The sequence below is a fragment of the Mastacembelus armatus genome, chromosome 16 (assembly GCF_900324485.2).
Source record: "Mastacembelus armatus chromosome 16, fMasArm1.2, whole genome shotgun sequence".
NCBI classification, from domain to species: domain Eukaryota; kingdom Metazoa; phylum Chordata; class Actinopteri; order Synbranchiformes; family Mastacembelidae; genus Mastacembelus; species Mastacembelus armatus.
The window spans coordinates 3,293,756-3,311,857 of record NC_046648.1 but is presented as its reverse complement, the minus strand read 5'-3'; the positions used below and the strand labels follow the sequence as shown (position 1 = coordinate 3,311,857).

The following is an 18,102-nucleotide window of genomic DNA, read 5'->3' as shown; positions in this document are numbered from 1 at the left end:
TAAAAGTTAAAATGTCTCAGGACACATATTTTTAATGTACAAAAACACACATTTTGAGTATTTAATTCAGCCTTCGGTGTTACTTTCTTGAAAGCACATGATCCAACACTGTACTGTAATGTAATTTTATGATGCAAGCTTTATTGACTGGATTTGAACAACACTGAGTTACTAAAAAAGCAGCTCAAAGAAAGCAGCATAATACAATGTTACCCTGAGCTGAAAGAGGGTGAAAGGGGCGGGTGTGGGAGGAGGCAAAAGAGGGAGACAGTGAGCCAGCTTCAACCAGTGGCTGATGTCTTTTGTTAGTTACTGGAGAAAGAGGCTTGTGTTCAGTGAAGTGTCACTCATGATTTTACAGCTCATCATTTAGTAGTTTGAATTATGACATCCCACTTCACACCTCATCAGTGGTTTGACCTGTGAAGAAACTAGCTAGACCGGCTTTCTGTTGAGAAAGAAATATAATGAGAAAAGAGGATCGAAGGACAAGAGGGGAGAGAAGAGGAAAGGAGGCAGTGAAGTGTAGGGCAAGGCAAAAAATGGGATTGGCGAATTGGCGAAGACGAAGACATTCATCGAAAGCAAAGTAACCTGGGATTTTTTTTTTTTTCTTTTTCTTTTTGGCAGAAAGCTGCATTTTCCGCTTAGAAGGTGGGACTGACTATGGGCGTGTGCATGTGTGTGTCTGTGTGTGTCTGTGTGTGGTCACGTGACTGACTGGCATGTATGCAGCCAATTAGAAACAAGGATTCAGGTTCATTGCTAAGTTTACTGGGTCAAATCAGATGTGAGAGGAAGGAGGGAGGGAAACAGGGAGTGTACGCTGGCTTGAGCACGGAGCGTCTGCGAGTACCAGTCACAAATTTTCACTCTTCTTGGCTTTCTCTCAGGCGATAATGCTCTGTTTGCACAACATTTTTATCAGTCGCTTTCAGTTTCCTCCCTCTCGTCTTCATCGTCTTCTCTCTGCGTAACTCTGTGCTTTCACACTGGCTGCTTTTAATAGAGTTTTTCATTAATTAAAAAGGTTCTTTAGATCAAATGAACAGATGGTTTTTGTCATATTAGTCACCAGCTGAAAGCTTTGCTGGTTATGAGTTTAGGTCACGAGATGGTTCAAAGTAAAACACAATCTCTAGCAGTATAGTTGTGTGGATTTAGAGGTTATTAAGAACTTGTGTACTGTATTTGTCATGTCCAAGTCAGAGTCATTTTGTCCACCATTTTTACCTGTTTCCCACCTGTTGATTTTCATCTTCTTTACTTTATCTGTAGGATGTGTAATTACTCCTCCACACGTCATTCTGGTGCACTTTCTTATTCTGATTTCTGTCTCTATTCTTGCATCTTATTTTACTCCTGTGTCCTTTCTCTATGCCCTGTCTTTGGTCCATTGCTCTATGATGTTGGACAGCCAGAAGCGTGTAAGCACCTGTCACCCAACTACCAGTATTTGAAAAGACAGGGAGGAGTTAAAACAGATTGAGTAACAATGGAGGATGAGTCATTTTCTTAATTTTCTTCTTTTTCTTTTCTTTTTTTTTTTGTTTTTACATTTTAGAAATAATACTTTTGGAAGGAATGAATGTGTGCAGGACTGATTTGCAGGATGCATTAGCTGAGACCCTGTTATTTTCTTTTTAGCATGGCTTGTGCAAAATGGAGTCAAAATATGCTGCCAAAGTAGAAAAAGAACAGTAGATGTAACAGACATGTACTGCACATGCACAGGAAAGTGAAGAAATCATAGCAAGTGAGATCAAGAGTGAAAAAATAGGTTATGGAGATACAGAGAAACACAACAAGGAAAATAATAATAGGCTGAGGCAGTGGCAAGAAAAGAATGAAATGTGAAATGGAGGCTTGATTGGGATTGAAAATGAGATGACACAAATGAGACAGAGAGGAAGAGAATTGATATGCTGTTCACTGACAACACAAAGGATGCCACACACATTCTTTCATAAACAATTTAACCACATTTTCCATATAACTCATTCCTAAGTTATTCCTAACCATATGCTTGTCCCATTTACTTCTGATTTCACATGCAAGCAGTGCTGTGGCTATAATTTGAGAATAATTTGTTGCTCTTGTTTCATATGCCTGTATCTTATTGCTATCCATATGGCCGAGCGGTGTGGCATTCAGTTTATATATAGTATGCCACTATTTCCTACATCTCCATCAGATAGCATTCAGCACAATCACACTCGATATTGGACTGGCCAATCTTTCTCTCACAGCACAATGTTTTTTTGATTACCAGCAGAGCCAATATGTGGCACTGTAATTCACTTGCAAATGCAGCATGTATAAGGCAGCATTATGCTTTTATTGGCAACTGAAAACATTTCTAATATAAGGACAGACACGGGGAAGAATAAGGAGGCACTGATGGGTACAGCCTTCAATAATACAATTTTGTGCTCAGCAGCAATAGAAGATTCCCTCCTGTGCAGCACATATACTGCACTGGCCTGTCAAACAGGCTTTTATTATGAGAAAGAGAGGAAGAGAGCATCTGAGACAGCAGGAACAATTACAGTATTATTTGGGGTTTGGTTATTTCCTGGCACCCTGTGTGTGTTTATCGGAACATGCAAGCAAGTGTGCATGGTGAGGTTTGTCCTGTGTCTGCCACATATTCTTCTTGATTCACTTAGATAAACAGGAAACGGGTGTGTTTCCCAAAGCCATAATACACAGGTGACATCTGGAATATTAGATGGACAACAGTGATATTGTTTTTCCATATTTATGTTTTTTTCCATGAACGTTTGCCGTGCATTTTACCTAAGGCTATCTACGCTCGGTTTGGTCCATGTATCCCAATCAGACTCTTTGCAAAGAACCCTTTTTTTAATATGTGAGAGGAAATATGAAAAATCAGTTAAAGTCAGCTTTTGTAGCATGCGTACTTCCATGGTATGTCAAATCTAAGCCGATGATCAGCGTCATACTGATTTTCACTCCACCAGTCATTTCAGCACTAATTGTGTGGTATTTATTTTAACAATGAGTAAACCTTTGTTTCAAAACGCATCATAGAGTTCCTTCTACCTTAACAGAAATATCTGAGTGTAATATAATGTTGCACCTGCCATTGTGGCAAAACTTTTGATTCATTAGGTTTGTTTATTTGTTGGACATTTAAACTTTCTGTATTCAGCCACCTGTTGTTTGGCAGACCTTTCAACAGAAATATGAGCCTCCATCGCTCACAGCTATAGACCTCTTTCTTTTACATGTGCTTGATTTAGGCTAATGGATTGTAATGATCCAATGCTGAAATGAAGCCCAGAATTTTTATAACAGCAGCAGCTGTATTCAAGTATATTTTTCAAGTCCTAATTGGCCTTTAACTTAAATTGAGAAGGAAATTCTAGCCAGACTGGCTTTGGCTGTGAATCAACAAGATTTCTGTCAGGTCCAGCTAGTGAATGATTTTTATTTGCTGCCAACAAGGAAATGTTCCAAGAAGCATATTTTACTGAGTTATCTGGTGCTTTAAATCCAGAAAGAGGTCTTTTCACATCTGTTCATGATCCAGATTTGAGGGTGTTTCATGTTTTACTTTGAAAAATCATTGCGATAGCTCAGTAAACCTACTTCTTGGAACAGACCACAAAGGCACTGCTGAGCAACTGCTGGTCTGTTTGTCACATCTAGCATCTGGTGCTGGGATGACTGTCAGAATTGTGCTTTGCAACCACTGCAGTTACTGAAGGCTAGAAGGCACACATATTCCACCACTTGCAAAGTGAATGCAAAATCTTTGATGAGTCCATACTAACAACAACAGTGGGGTTAATATACTGATCCTAGCGTTAGAGGAATATTCTATGTATCCATGCCATACGCCACTGTCCGCCACTTAGAAAAGAAGTGCTAACAGCTGCACCATATTATGCAATTGTAAACAAAATGGAACTCTGTTTCACTATATCATTGTGTTGACTAGGTAGAGTATTAACAGGGTGCCCTCTACTTTGTGTTAAATATCCTGTGCAGCTCAGTTGCTGACACAGAGCGGTGACGTTAGGAAAAGTCAGTAAAAGTAAATAAGTAAAAAAATTTAAAAAGTAAAAATAAGAAAGTAAGTAAGTAAAAATCACAAACCTTTTCAGACAAATATGCATTTCTTCATATCCATTTCGTTTTAGTTCAAAAGTGAAACAAATGATCACTACATGCAAAACCTCATTCAAAATGTATTTCTTAGACAATACTTTAGCATTGTGCATTGAATATCTGTTTTGGAAAACATGTCTAAATTGTATCTGAACATTTTCAAAAGTATGTACAGTTTATTTTTTATTGTCATATGTGACAAAACATGTTTCTATTTTTATGTATTAACATCCCTATCCAGTCAGGAGTGCGATGGTGTGTTCTGCTGCTTACTCCTGTTATTGCTTACAAACACTTCCCTATTTTCAGTAAAGTAAAACAAAATAATATGCAGTTCTTGATGTAATTAAAGAAAAATGTTTAATTTTATGTTGCCTTTTTACAGAAGCTTATAACTATCATCCAAGGTAAAAAAAAAAACCTGGCACACAGAGTTCATTGCCACAGATGTAAGTCAATGGAAAATCATTTTCTATACCCCAGATGGATTGAGGCTGTGACACGTCGTTTGATGTTTTGACTCCCTACTGTTAATACTTTACTGAGTATGAAATGACACAGTAATTATGAGCTAAACGACTGGCAGCTTTAATTAAAGGTTATATTCAGTCATATGGAGTGAACAATTAAATAACTACTGTCATTTCATATCCAGGATAATTAAAACATCAAGCAATGTGTTGCTGTCCAAATACTTAGAACAGAGAGAATGCACCAAAGAATGAGCTGTGACAGCAAACGACTTTTTCCCTGTGAAATTCAAATGTCATTGATATTCTGAGGTGGTGACATGATGCATCCCAGCAACACCAAGTTTAGGACATACAGAGCCTCAGCCTCAATGTAGGTGTAATTTGATTTGTAATCCCATTATTCCAAAACACTTCACAGCTTTCTATAATCCTACATGATATGAGATGACATGACATTACTTAACATCATGCCATACCAGATCTAATGATTAATGTGTAGAAAGCCACAGCTCCTTACCTTGACACAAATTAGAGGAACATTAATAAAAACAATCAATCATTCAAAGGTTTAATTAAACCGCATCCCACTTTCAAGAATGCAGATTTATATTATTACACTATATTGCATATTGCAACAGCTTTATTGTAATAATGGCAATGTTAAAGTATTTTCATGAGAAAATGGAAGATATATTAATGAGTACTAAAATTACCCTTTATAACTATACTGCTACAATATATAAGTGGTGACATACACTGTGCATACAGTACTGTGTGCTCTAGTATTGGCTTCCAGCTTCTTCTCCACTCTTTCCAAAAGCTATCCTGTCATTACTCACTTTTCACTGGTCTATTTATACTACCATGCTCTAGCAGATTGGAAGCATACATATGTAGAGGGCCAAAGAGAGCTGGAGGAAGCCCAGAAAGAAGGTAATTCTGAGCTCTGTAAAATGAAGAACTCCTATGAGGAGGCTGTAGGTCACTTTAAGAGAATGATGAAGGAGAAAAAGAACATGCAGCATTTAATACATCAGGCATGTTCTACTTGAGGTTAGCACATAACTGGAGACGCAAGTGTTGAGGCTGACCAAATATACCAAACAAATCATCAGCATCAGCCTTGCAGGTGAACAGATTCAGTGCAAGTGGTCAAGAAGCAGTAACGACCTTTGTCTGATCATCCAGCAAACTGCATCAAATGTGTTCACTCACCTTCAATAACCCACAAATTGATTAGGTTAGGTTCTGTTATTTGGATAGCATCTCTGTGCATATCACAGGATCTTTATGAACAGATAAGAGAACGGTGTGTTCATTTCTTTTTCCTTAGTGTGATTTCAAGTCTGACTTAAAAATGGCAACACCCAACAAGTCAAATAAGACACAGTGGAGGTTACACTGTAAACTCAACAACTACAAAAGCAGAAATAACTTCAATAACTAATCTTATTTTGAAAATACAACGAACAGCCGTAAATGATCATATTTGAACTGCATGTATGGAATCATCTTCAATGCATCAGATTTATCTGATTTATTTAATTAGGCTGCAATATTTAAAGTTCCTTGACAAAAATACCCGGGAGCATGAGCAGTACAAGATTCTCCGTGTTCAACTTGAACTGAACATGGAGGTCAACAGTGAGGCTGACATGAAGTTGGCAGGGAATGATAAGGAGATGGAACAAATCAAGAGGAATAGCCAAAGGGTGATCAGCTCTATGCAGAGCACACTGAACTCTGTGGTGAGAAGCAGGAATTATTCTGTTAGGATTGAAAAGATATTAGAGGGAGACATGAATGAGATGAAGATTTAACTGAGCCGAGCCAAGTGCCAGGCTGTAGAGTCCCAGAAACAACTCAGAGATGTCCAAGAACAGTTCAATATGGGCTATGGACTAGTGATTCAGTACAGCTGCAGCCTCTAACAATATAGCTACTTGAGATGGCATACCTTTGGCCTCCAGAACTACTGTGAAAAAACCTTGGAGTCAGTTTTGACTAAGATATGTCCTTCACTTCACACATAAAAACAAATCTGTAGAACTGCCTTCTTTCACTTGCACAACTTTGGCAAAATTAAGAACATCCTGTCTCAAAATGATGCAGAAAAACTACTCCATGTATTTGTTACCTCAAGGCTAGATTACTGTAACTCATTACTATCAGCATGTCCCAGTATCTCCATAAAAAGCCTCCAGTTAATCCAGAATGCTGCAGCCAGAGTCCTGACAGGAACTAGCAGGAAAGATCATATATCTCCCATATTAGCTTCTCTTCATTGGCTCCCTGTAAAATCCAGAATAGAATTTAAAATTCTTCTCCTCACATCAAGCTCCTCTCCTGTGGAACCAGCTCCCAGTCTGGGTTCAGGAGGCAGACACTCTCTGTACTTTTAAGGCTAGACTTAAAACTTTCCTTTTTTTGACATACTTATAGTTAGGGCAAGCTCAGGTGACCCTGAACCATCTCTTAGTTCTGCTGCTATAGGCCTGAACTCCCTGAGGACTCTCCATCGGTGCACTGAGCTCCCCTCTCCTCTCCTCCCCCCTCACATGTGTAGGCCACCATTGAATGTCACTAACTTTGTGCCTTCCCTCTCCTGTTGTTTGTGCTCTCTCTCTGATTCACCTTAATATGTTATCAGGCATTTTGCATTTATACTACTATTTATTCAGCTTTTAACTTGGGAGTAATATGCTGATTGGCACTGATCTTCATAGTGACTTCTTGAAATGGCTCCAGTATAATGTGCATCACAGGGCTGATTCATTTGTGCTGGCTGGTGTGGAGATAATGGCATCCTTGGACTGCAGGAAACTCTTCAACGTCGCATATGTAGAGTTCCATCTTGTGATGCAGTCCTGTTTGGGTCATAACTCTGCCATCCTCGTTTCGATCTGAGTGGCCTTCAGTTTTTCTGAACCCAATATGTCCATATGAAATTATTCTACTGCCTCTTTCACTTCATCCAAGATGGGTTTAGGTTTTGAGGACATCTCTGGCACTTAGATTGATGATAAGTGCCAGACATGCAAGGTGGGTGCATTTACTGATGTATAGCTTTCGTTGGGTTAGTAGCATTGGCAGTTCTACAGCAAACCACTTAATCTTCTTTTTTTTTACTTTTTGCAACACTGAGAAGCTTTTGGCCAGATTTTCTGCTGTGTCCTGCATACCATGTTCAACACTGTAGACACCCTGTCCTTCAATAATGCTGCTTCTCTCTGACAAATGTTGGAACCTGTCTGGGATATTGTCTTACTTGATTGAATGGTTGAAAACTTTGCTGTATTGCTTTAATCTTTCATCTCCTACAATTTTGAATGGGTGGAAGGCAGTGGCAGTCACTTTAAGTTCTTCATCTGTCTTTCCCTGTCTCCATGGGTTTATGGCTGGCGCCGCACAACTGTGCAGAGATATCGTTCTTGCTTTAGGTGATGCACTTCTATGAGAGCTTGGGAGCTGACCAGGCAAGTTGTGTAGGCCTAGTGCTGCTTTCAGAGGTAGATTTCTTAGATTCATGGGTGTCAATGTGAGTGACAATGGAGGACAGACCTTTACCTGATGTGGTTGCGGTTTCAGCAAAAGTACTTGCGTCACCGTTCTCTCGATTGTCATTGTAATGCTGTTTTCTCACCTTGGTCAGATGTACTGGTGGGTTCTATTTGTGAAACGTGTTTGTTTACCCTGCCTTAAATGAAATTATTGATTTGTAAATATTGCACTTAGCTTTGTCATTGATTGTATTGCTAAAATGAATCCAAGTGCCAAACACCACTGTGGTGTAATCTCTGTGCTGCTGACATGCATCCAATTTTAGATGTGTGTGTCTGTCTGTTTCGCTGAGGGTGGAGCTAAGTTGCAGACACGTATGCACATGCAGAGCAGACAGGAGGATGAGGTGTGCTTTTTGGCTACATGATCAGGTGCAAATTATCCACTATAGTTTTACCTTTCACCTCCCCAAGACTGATGATTCTGTTTCATTAGGACAAACAGGTGTTGAGTAAAAAGTGAACACCCAGATTAATATTTCAATAGTGCTGTTAAAATTGCCATTTTATTCACTGTTGCAGTTGCTGTGCACAGTGTATAAAGGAAACAGAGAAATGGTTTTTATGCCAATTTTTTGTCACACTGGGTGTGACCATTGGGCGAAAGCAGCACAATATTCTAATAGCTGTGGAGCTTTTCACGTGGCAACAGTGGGAGTTGGGGCACAGCAGTGGCACAAAACTGCACTGGCTGATTATGGGCTTGACTGTGAATTACATGACTTCAGCTAAGTGGAGTGATTTATGGGATCTTAACTCTACATGCCAAAATTTTAACATTATACTCTGAAAGGGCCACAACACGTACCTGCAACAGCACAGAGGTAGTGATGAAAGTTGCCTTCAGGCTGCGCTGTAGGAGTGAACAACAGATGAAGCATCTATTTCTTATGTACATCAGTGTCAGGTACACACACACACACACACACACACGTACAGTATACAAAAATACTGCCAATGATTTGTACACACCTGCGCGCACACACGCACAGCTCAATAGGTGGTCTGACGGTAGTGGTTTATTGTGCATGAATGCTCCTCAAATTTCACTGTGTTGCATCAGCCAGCCAACTGTATTTTTGCTGAATTAGTTTGCCCTTGTTTCCTAGAACGAACTGCGTAAACGGCACTTAGATCTCACAAGTGAATCATAGCTGTGCAAAATTTCTTTACACAGAGTTTCATTCCCTCTCTTTTGTCTTGATAATATGGTGTAACATAGCATATATTAAGGTGTATTGTAATAAGCATAAGACACCTATATTCAAAACATGAGGAATAAACTGTTTTTATAGATTTAAGCATTTCATCCTGTAGGAGTCTACCTGATATGTGGCTTACCACAGGCTGCATGTTTGCTATTGTTGATAAAAACATTTTCTTCAAAATTAAAACAAAGGGTGACATTTTGCATTGATCAGTCTGCACCAATAACCGTGGGGTGGAGTCTTTTTTGGATTCTTTTGTTTGGTTTCTTGACTTGGTATGATCAATATCTCCCAACAGCTCAAAATAAGGTGATGTTAGGTAACCAGAAATCATAATGTATATGTTACATGTGATAGATTTCTATATCCATCCATCTAAAATAAATGTTCTTCATAAAGTATGCAAAATGTAAATCTGATGTGCATGAGAAGACATAAAATGATATGGTAAAGATGGTCAGAAAACATTTTCTGCAAAAGTAGGATTATGCAAATATGGTGATGAGACTTTTGAACATTGTCACTCTGACACTCGCTTGGTTTGTTTAACTAATGAAATGATGAATCATTTCATTAGTTATTCATTTATTTGTTCATCGTTTTACCCATCTCATCAGTCATTCATTGAATCACATAATGTGATACAAAGACTTTACCATCATACATGAATTATATTTGAGTCACAGTTATGACAAATTTTTTATTGTTCAATTATTGTTCTTCATATCTCACCACAGATTAGACTATTTGGCATCTTTTATTTTATTTGTTTTGTTAGATTTGGTAGTTCAGGGGATAGATAGTGCCTGTTGACAAAGTGGGGCATTTATAGATCTGACTTTTTTAGTTAAGCATAAAATAGATGATGTGGCATAGATTATAGGCTCCCATGCCAACCTGCCAGATCATGAGTGAGCTGTTCAAGTATCCAGGTATAGGCCAGGACTGCAGAATAAATGAAAATGTGACTGACAACTGCAGTATTTTTTACTTTCTGGAGCAGTAAAACAGTCATATCAAAAAAACATAAACCTTTTTCTTTTCCAGTCATGTAGAGACCAGAAATTCAGCTGCTTGTGTGCATACTGAGGTAGATGTATACATGTGCGCACACACACACACACACACATACACATCCACACATGTGCACACACTGCTGTCAGGGCTGCTTTCTTGAGTTAAGTTACTGCGTCCCTTTCATCATGGTAAAGATAATGTGTGCAGGGCATAGTGACAGTTTCACACACACATCCACTGAACCAGGCCCTACCCTGCTGGTATTTTTAGACATTAAAAAAATATTTTTTCAAGAATATGTCTGATAGTTTGGGTGTTGGTGCTCTTGTTTTGTCTTTAATCTCCTCTCACACTGTTTGTTGTATTGAATGCTCTTTCTTCTGCACAGCGCACGGCGCTTTGGTCTAGGTTTGTGCTCTGTTCTACTCAGTGTTATTCTATTGCAGCACAATGCCAGAATTCAACCTCCACCCCTTCATGGATATTTATATCTTTTTCCAACAGAACCTGTCTTTGAGAGAGAGCGATGTTAAGAGTTGGGCTGTTTTTATTTTTTATTTTTTTTAGCTTTCTTGTGTCACTCATGTCTTTTCTGCTGAGCTGTATTAGATTTCTGTGTTGTGTGTTCTATTTTAAGCGGCCTTATGTGTTTTGTTTTACATTCCACCCTGCTTCCCTATTACATGCTCTTCTCTTTAGTGTCCCTGCTGTACCACATTCATCTGTTCTCTTCTGGTCTTCCTGTTATTCATGGCATTTTTAGTATCTCAATATCAGGTGCAGTGAGTGACAGTTATTGGTCTGCTGTCAGTGGCTCGGGCTCAGGCGTTAGCTCTCTTTAGGGCTGATCTCATTTCCTGCACACTTCCTCTGCAGGGTTAACGGCTGGCAGGCTCATACACATCCTGGTTGAGGTACATAGGAGGGAGAAAACAACACAGGAGCTATTGCTGTCGTAGTAGCTAACAAGTAGAAAATGAAATGTGTACAGTGACATTTCAGCACTTAACTGCTTCAGAAGTCTAATTAATTACTAAGATAGGTAACACATGTTTATGCAGCTAAGGTGATAAGAATTCTTCTTTAAGTTTCCTTGAAATGTGTAATTTCTCATCCTTGCTTTTCACTTCTGTGTGTGCCTGGGCCCTAACAAAAAAAGCAAAGCAAAAACAGGGTGTTTATCAATTTTTGCTTGTTGAAATTTATAATTTAACCTTACTAACAAGCATTTTACACAGCTGAGGAGGGAAACCTCTGGTGCAGACTGTATTTTTGGGACCTTTTTATTTTGTTTTTCAGCTTTCAATGAAACACATTGGAGACAAGAGGGACAGAAAGGGGGCAGACCTGCTGGACTCAAATCACCAACATCTCACACACACTGTGCACATCTATATTGCCGCCATAACTACCCAGTCCCTGGTGTAGACTCTTTGAAACTAATTTTGAGGTGGGTTATTTGTGGAGCACTAAAATGGATGCCATTAATCAAATTACTTCTTCCAGAAAGTTGAAAAATAAGAACCACAAAGCCATATTTTGTTTGCACTGTCAAATGACTTAAGAGGCCCCAGCCTAACTTTTCAGCCTGTGTCAGATTATCTTATTGTTGTGTATTTTTCTGCACAGTAAAGTGCCTCTACTGCAGCTGAAGGGACGAAAATGGATGGTGAACAGTAGAAAGATGATGTTCCACCAAGAGAGGAAGCCGTGTACTAGTGGAGGTAATGTTATTCATGCTTTATTTTCAAATTTGAAAAATATAGCTGATTTTTAAATTTGCTGTCTTTATCCCTCTTTTAAGTTACATTATTATTATGTACTGTCAGGCACCAAATATCATCATCATTATAATCCAATTTGGTTCCAGTGTGATTTTTACACCCAGGTTCATGTTCATGGTACAGTTTTCATGGCATTAAATATCTCTGCTGTTAATTAACTGGAGAAAAACTGATGTTCATGTTTTGCTTTGTTTTTTTTCTACTTAAACCTGATGTTGCATTTCATGATCCAGATTTCAGCTTGAGGTAATAAAACCACTGGAACGTTGGACAGAAGTGAAAGCAGAGGTGGGTACTGTTTTAGGTTTTATTCTCAATATATAACAGAATGTCTGACAAAAAATGTCCAGTATTTGACTTTGAGATCCATTTATTTAATACTTTTTAAAATAAGATTTAATGCTGTTCATTTCCAAAGAAGTACCATTCACAGACATTCAAGTAAAATCATTTATTTACCATTTAATGTGTACATGATTATTTTGACTCAATTTTAGTGTTGTGTATAATTCAAACATTTATATTCACTTATGAGGGCTGTTAGAGGAAACCTTAGCTCAGACCTCAGACATTTTTAGGATATATATCATCAGCATGCTATATAATGCAATATACCATTTGCACTATAATGGTATGTCTTTGATTTTCCTGTCTCGCAGACTGACTGGGGGCCCAGAGCAGAGGGAAAGGAAGTGTGATAAACTGTCCATGGAAAACACAGGGGGCCCCTGTCTGACCACTTTAGCTTGGGTTAGTAACCATAGACAAAGATAGAAGGAGGCAGATAGGCGGCCTCAAAACTGATCCCTGCATGGGTGTGATAGGGCTCACCCAGCTCTGGTAATTTGAAGGTTTTACACTGGTGGAAAATATGTCTACATTTTTTATGAAGCAAACCTTTCTTCTTCTTTTGTCTAAAATAGGTTCCTTCAGGTGAACTTGGAATTGTGAAAATAAACATGTAAGTAAAATACAAACTACATTACATTTACATTATATTTTAAAACATTGCAGTTATGGTGCATCAAAAGTCTACATCATCATTGCTACAGCACCCTGCCACACTCAACTCTTTAAGGGTTTTTAGAGCATAAATATGGAAGAGACAGTAATTCTGTCCTTCTCTTCAAGTTGCAGAGGACACTACCATTTATACACTGTGTATGTATTTATAGGTTCATATGTTGAATAATCATTCATATTCTTTGTTTCACATTATACAAATTACAGAAAAATAAAACATTTGTAAATAATTTATTCTGCATGATAAAAGCAAAATGCTGTACATATATTGTCACATGAGAGTATTACAGCCAGGGCATCAGAGCTTAACATAAGTGCATGTCCTTAATGTCTTTGTTCCCCATGACCAATGAACAAGAATTGGCTTTTTTTTAAATCTACCATACACACATATACTAAAACACTTAGTGGTCCTAAATATGCAGTTAATGACTATCTCTAGATTGCAAAGCCTATACACAGTCATATTGCTTTAGATATAAGTAAACAAGACATGACATGACCGTATAATGTAACGTGAAATGTGATGACAGAATTTTTAACCTTTTAAAAAAAAGTTTAAAAAGGGTGAGAATAAGAAACTTAATTTCCAGATTTGCAACAATCTCAGATTCTATTCAGTGTTTTGATAGTTTCAAGCAGTTTTTGATTTTTCTATCTTTTTTTTTTTTTGAGAAATTCAAATTTGCTTTTTGCTGGCCCTGTTGGGAAAACAATCTGACACTGTAGAAGAAAAAAATAAAGAGCTGCAAATATTCTCTCAAAACTGAGAAATAGGAAACATTTGAAAGTAAAATTTGAAGGTCTGAAAAAATGGCACTCTGGATTCCCTGTTTTTTTTCAGAGATTCAACACTGCAGGTTTTAAGTCAGCTCTTTCAGGTCACACTAGTATGAATAAATACAACTGCCCAGTGTCTGTCAATATAGCTGGAAATGAGGTGGGAGTACTACAATTTGTAAACTTGAGCTATAAGACAGACTTGAAGGAAGATATCTTTTAACTATATTAAAGCTTGTTAGGCTAACACTGCCCTTAATTAGCACAGTGGTCAGAATAACGTGGTAGTTGTGTGGTACCAGAATATTTTAGGGTGGCAACAGTTACCTAGTGCTTTCTAACAGTAAAACGATTTATTGCTGTTATGTCTTTTACAGCTCAAAAATCATATACATGTACCTGCTATGTTGATAGAGACACTTTCCATGCACCAGCTTTACAATATCCAGTCCCCCCCAGGTGTTTCAGTGTAGATTTTTTTTTTTTTTTTCCCAGGTTCAGATTTTTCAGACATTTTCAAATGCCAAAAGCCTATTCTCAGTTTTAACCCAAACCATGCTCTATGTATTTAATACTTTTTTAAAAATCCTATTTTCAGTATTATAAATTCTGTCATCAATTTCACTTCACAATATAACACATACAGTACAAAATAAGATCAGTGCATATTACAAGCCGTTTCAACATTTAATGACTACACACATATATACATGCAATGCATATTCAGTAATTCAGTCCAACATTTCAGATAACCATAATGATGTTCTTCCTTCAGCAACTGTGATTTCAGAGCCATCATGTCTGTCATGTTGCCAAGGAAAAGTGGGGTCACTTTTGCCATTTATGTGAATTGGGCTTTGAATTTCAGATATCCAGAACATCATTCTTGGCATTCTGAATATCTGCAATAGAATTCTTACATGGGAAAAACTCCCATTTCAGATATCTACAATCTAATTGTTACTAGTTATAATTTTAATTTCAGATATCTGGTACGAAAAACCATTCCAGATATCCAGAATGTAATTTTTAATACCCCAAATACATTGACTAGAAAAAAAAAAGCCAATATGTAATGTATATCCACTAGTATAAATGTAATTTAAGATATCTACAATTAGAATTATGACAAGAAACCATGCAATTGCAGATACAAATGTGCTGTGGATGGACGGCTTTGGATATCGGAAATTCAAGCCCAATACACATAAACCAACCCCGTCTCCTAAAAATTCCTGTACAACTAAACTGCATTTTCCTTTACGTTTTGTTACGAAACGTAACTTGTCTTTGATTACGTGTATTAGCAACGTATTGAATACGTTCACATTTATCATATGTTTGACACTTATTTTCATTCATTGCGCTGTTTTCAATAGTTTTGCCATTTTAATTGAAAAAGGAGGAACAAGAGATGATCACAGGGCATGTGGAGTTTAGTTTAGTTGTTTATCATTTAATTTTCAGACATTTACGCTCCATGTGGCTAATAACTTGATACAGGAATAATGCCTGTGTACCAACCCGGTCTCATATAATTTCATGATAGTTTAATCTGTTGTTTTGTGCACACAGACACGATTTTTGCACTTTTATCGTGACAGCAAGCATGACTTTTAAACGCATGCATTTCGATTACAATTGTTTTCGTGCCTCCTACACGCATTTTTTACCCATGTCAAAGCATGGGGAATAGGACTGGTCAGCCCAAGAACTGTAGTGTTTTGTCATAACGTTTGGTTTTTGAAAATGATATCATCCACCATGTGGTCAGATTTTCTTCAGTACTCATGTTTCTCTAGTTAAGAAATTTAAAAAAAAACACAATTTGTTCATACGAAATAGCAACAGAACCATGCAAATTGTAATCTATTTAATGTTTTATTTATCAAAAGTATATTTCTCGTAGGTTTTAATGGGTCAGATTTAGAAGGAAGTATGTGGACTACACTACCCAGGAGAGTTGTCATCAGTTACCATGGTGATGAAGCCAGCGTCTGCCACAAACCAACAAAGAGGCCTCATTTCCGCCATATGATTTTCCCAGTAAGTTGGTGGCTAACATTAGACTGCTACATGATTAGCTTAAACGTTTTTCTTTATATGAAATGCATTTCTTTGCATTAGCTGCATGGTTTGCTCAATAGGACACTTATAATCGCCATTACCTGCATAGAACATCTGAAATGTGGCTTGTTGGCAGGCCAGCTAATGTTTAGCATAGGCTAACACTAGCTTTTGATTAATGAGCTAACGTTAAAGCGTTGCCATGACTACATCCCAATGACCTCAGCGTCTATCAGAGGTCACACCATTTCACTGTCACTGAGTCAGGAACAACAATATGACTTTAGCTGCTGCACAGGGTTAAAACTGGGGTTGAGCTAACAGCACATTTAGGTAACAGTATCACAGGAAACAGAAAAGTCAGTGTCTTAAATTGATCTTAACTGCATTCATAATATAATGAGGAGTTATTGATCTGCATGGCTCCACTAAAACCTTTACCATAGAAAGCATACACTGCCCAATGCCATTATTTCTCATACTTTTACAGTTCTTCTGGTCTAGTCACCTGTAATCCACTCTCACCTTCATTAAAAGAGTTAATCTTACTGTACACTGTCATTTCTGTGTCATTTTCAGATGCTGATAAAGAAAACAAGGGACTTTGCTGTCAGTCAAGACACAAACTATCAGAAGTGGAAGAAAGGTTGCAAGTGGCCTCCACCACTACAGGACTGCTTTAGGCCCTGAGGCATCTATAGTCTTACATGTGGAAGAAGAGCAGAGTGGCCTTAGCAGTGCAGACTACACTACAGTCAGAGTCTCTTGAAGAAAACATCTTACCATTTTATATATGTCATATATATAATGTAGTAATTCGCATACAATAGTTATCTTCTTTACCTTTTGTCCCATTCCTGTCAGCCAAAGGACTCTCTCCTAAATAATGTACTAAAAGAAAATATCTAATTCACTCCATTCAGTCTCTTGTTTTTCTTTTCAGAAGCACCTCAGAAACATGTTTTTTTAACAGGTTTCATGAAATTTTGTACCATAATATACATTTAAGTGTCATATTTGTTAGTGTGGACTGTTGATACAATCCAGTGTTACAACATTACATTATTCTTATTTGAGATTTAAAAAAAACATTGAGTTGAATGTATTTTCTTGTAAATTAAAATAAATTATTGCCAAAATGATCATTTTCTTTTTGTTTCTTTGTACCATTTCATATATCATGTTGTGGTGCTTTGCTTGCAAGGTTTGGTGCATAATACAAGCCTGGGGCCTGCTAGGCTAGTTTCTGCTTCTAGATTAGTTTGTTTTGCTGCTGGGCAGAATGTCCAAGCTGATATTTGCTGATTTGTATGCTCTGTGAGCTTCTGGTTAGCTTGCTACTAGCCTAGCCCTACTAGGCAGCAATAGTAATATTGGTAGAAATAGTAATATACTGTAGTAATAGTAATATTTCTAGCAAATAAAAGGTTTATGTTGTGCTAACTTTGTTGCTTTTGGGCAAAATGATGGGGGAACAAAGCAGGCCTGAATCTAACTAGGTTAATGTGCTGCTATTAGCTTAGCTTCCCTGCTGCAGAGCGGGCTGTCCAAGCCAGCAGCAGGAAGTGGTTTTGAAAATGACACAGAAATAACAAGTCATATGGTTGTTCCTGACTCAGTGGGGATTATAAGTGTCCTGTTGAGCAAACCATGCAGCTAATGCAAAGAAATGCATTTCATGTAAAGAAAAACGTTTCAGCTAATCATGTAGCAGTCTAATATTAGCCACCAACTTACCAGGAAAGTCGCTTGGCAGAAAATGAAGCCTTGTCGTTGGTTTGCGGCAGACGCTGGCTTCATCACCATGGTAACTGATGACAACTCTCATGGGTAGTGTAGTCCACATACTTCCTGCTAAATTTGACCCGTCAAAACCTAAAATATAAAATTGAAATATAATTTTGAAGAATAAAATATTTAAAATTTGATTCAACGAAATAGCAACAATAACAGTACAAATCGTAATCGAGAAATTAAACAGAGAAACGCGATTACTGGACACGTAGTAAATATAATCAGAAGACCAACCAAATAATAGGCTGTTAGAATAAGG

The 18,102-nt window shown here is 37.7% G+C and overlaps 1 long non-coding RNA gene across 5 annotated transcripts; it reads left to right on the top strand.

The window, feature by feature from the left end:
• The first annotated feature begins 319 nt into the window (after window positions 1–319).
• Window positions 320–16,992, top strand: LOC113122728 (uncharacterized). Of its 5 annotated transcripts, none has more exons than XR_004463261.1 (8): window positions 320–589; window positions 11,695–11,845; window positions 12,025–12,119; window positions 12,413–12,467; window positions 12,839–12,929; window positions 13,103–13,140; window positions 15,892–16,028; window positions 16,629–16,992. It is a non-coding gene; the product is annotated as an uncharacterized LOC113122728 (long non-coding RNA). The 5 variants fall into 5 exon arrangements; XR_004463258.1 differs by having other exon boundaries at window positions 320–654; XR_004463260.1 differs by lacking the exon at window positions 320–589 and adding an exon at window positions 10,478–11,461.
• Window positions 16,993–18,102: the final 1,110 nt, after the last annotated feature.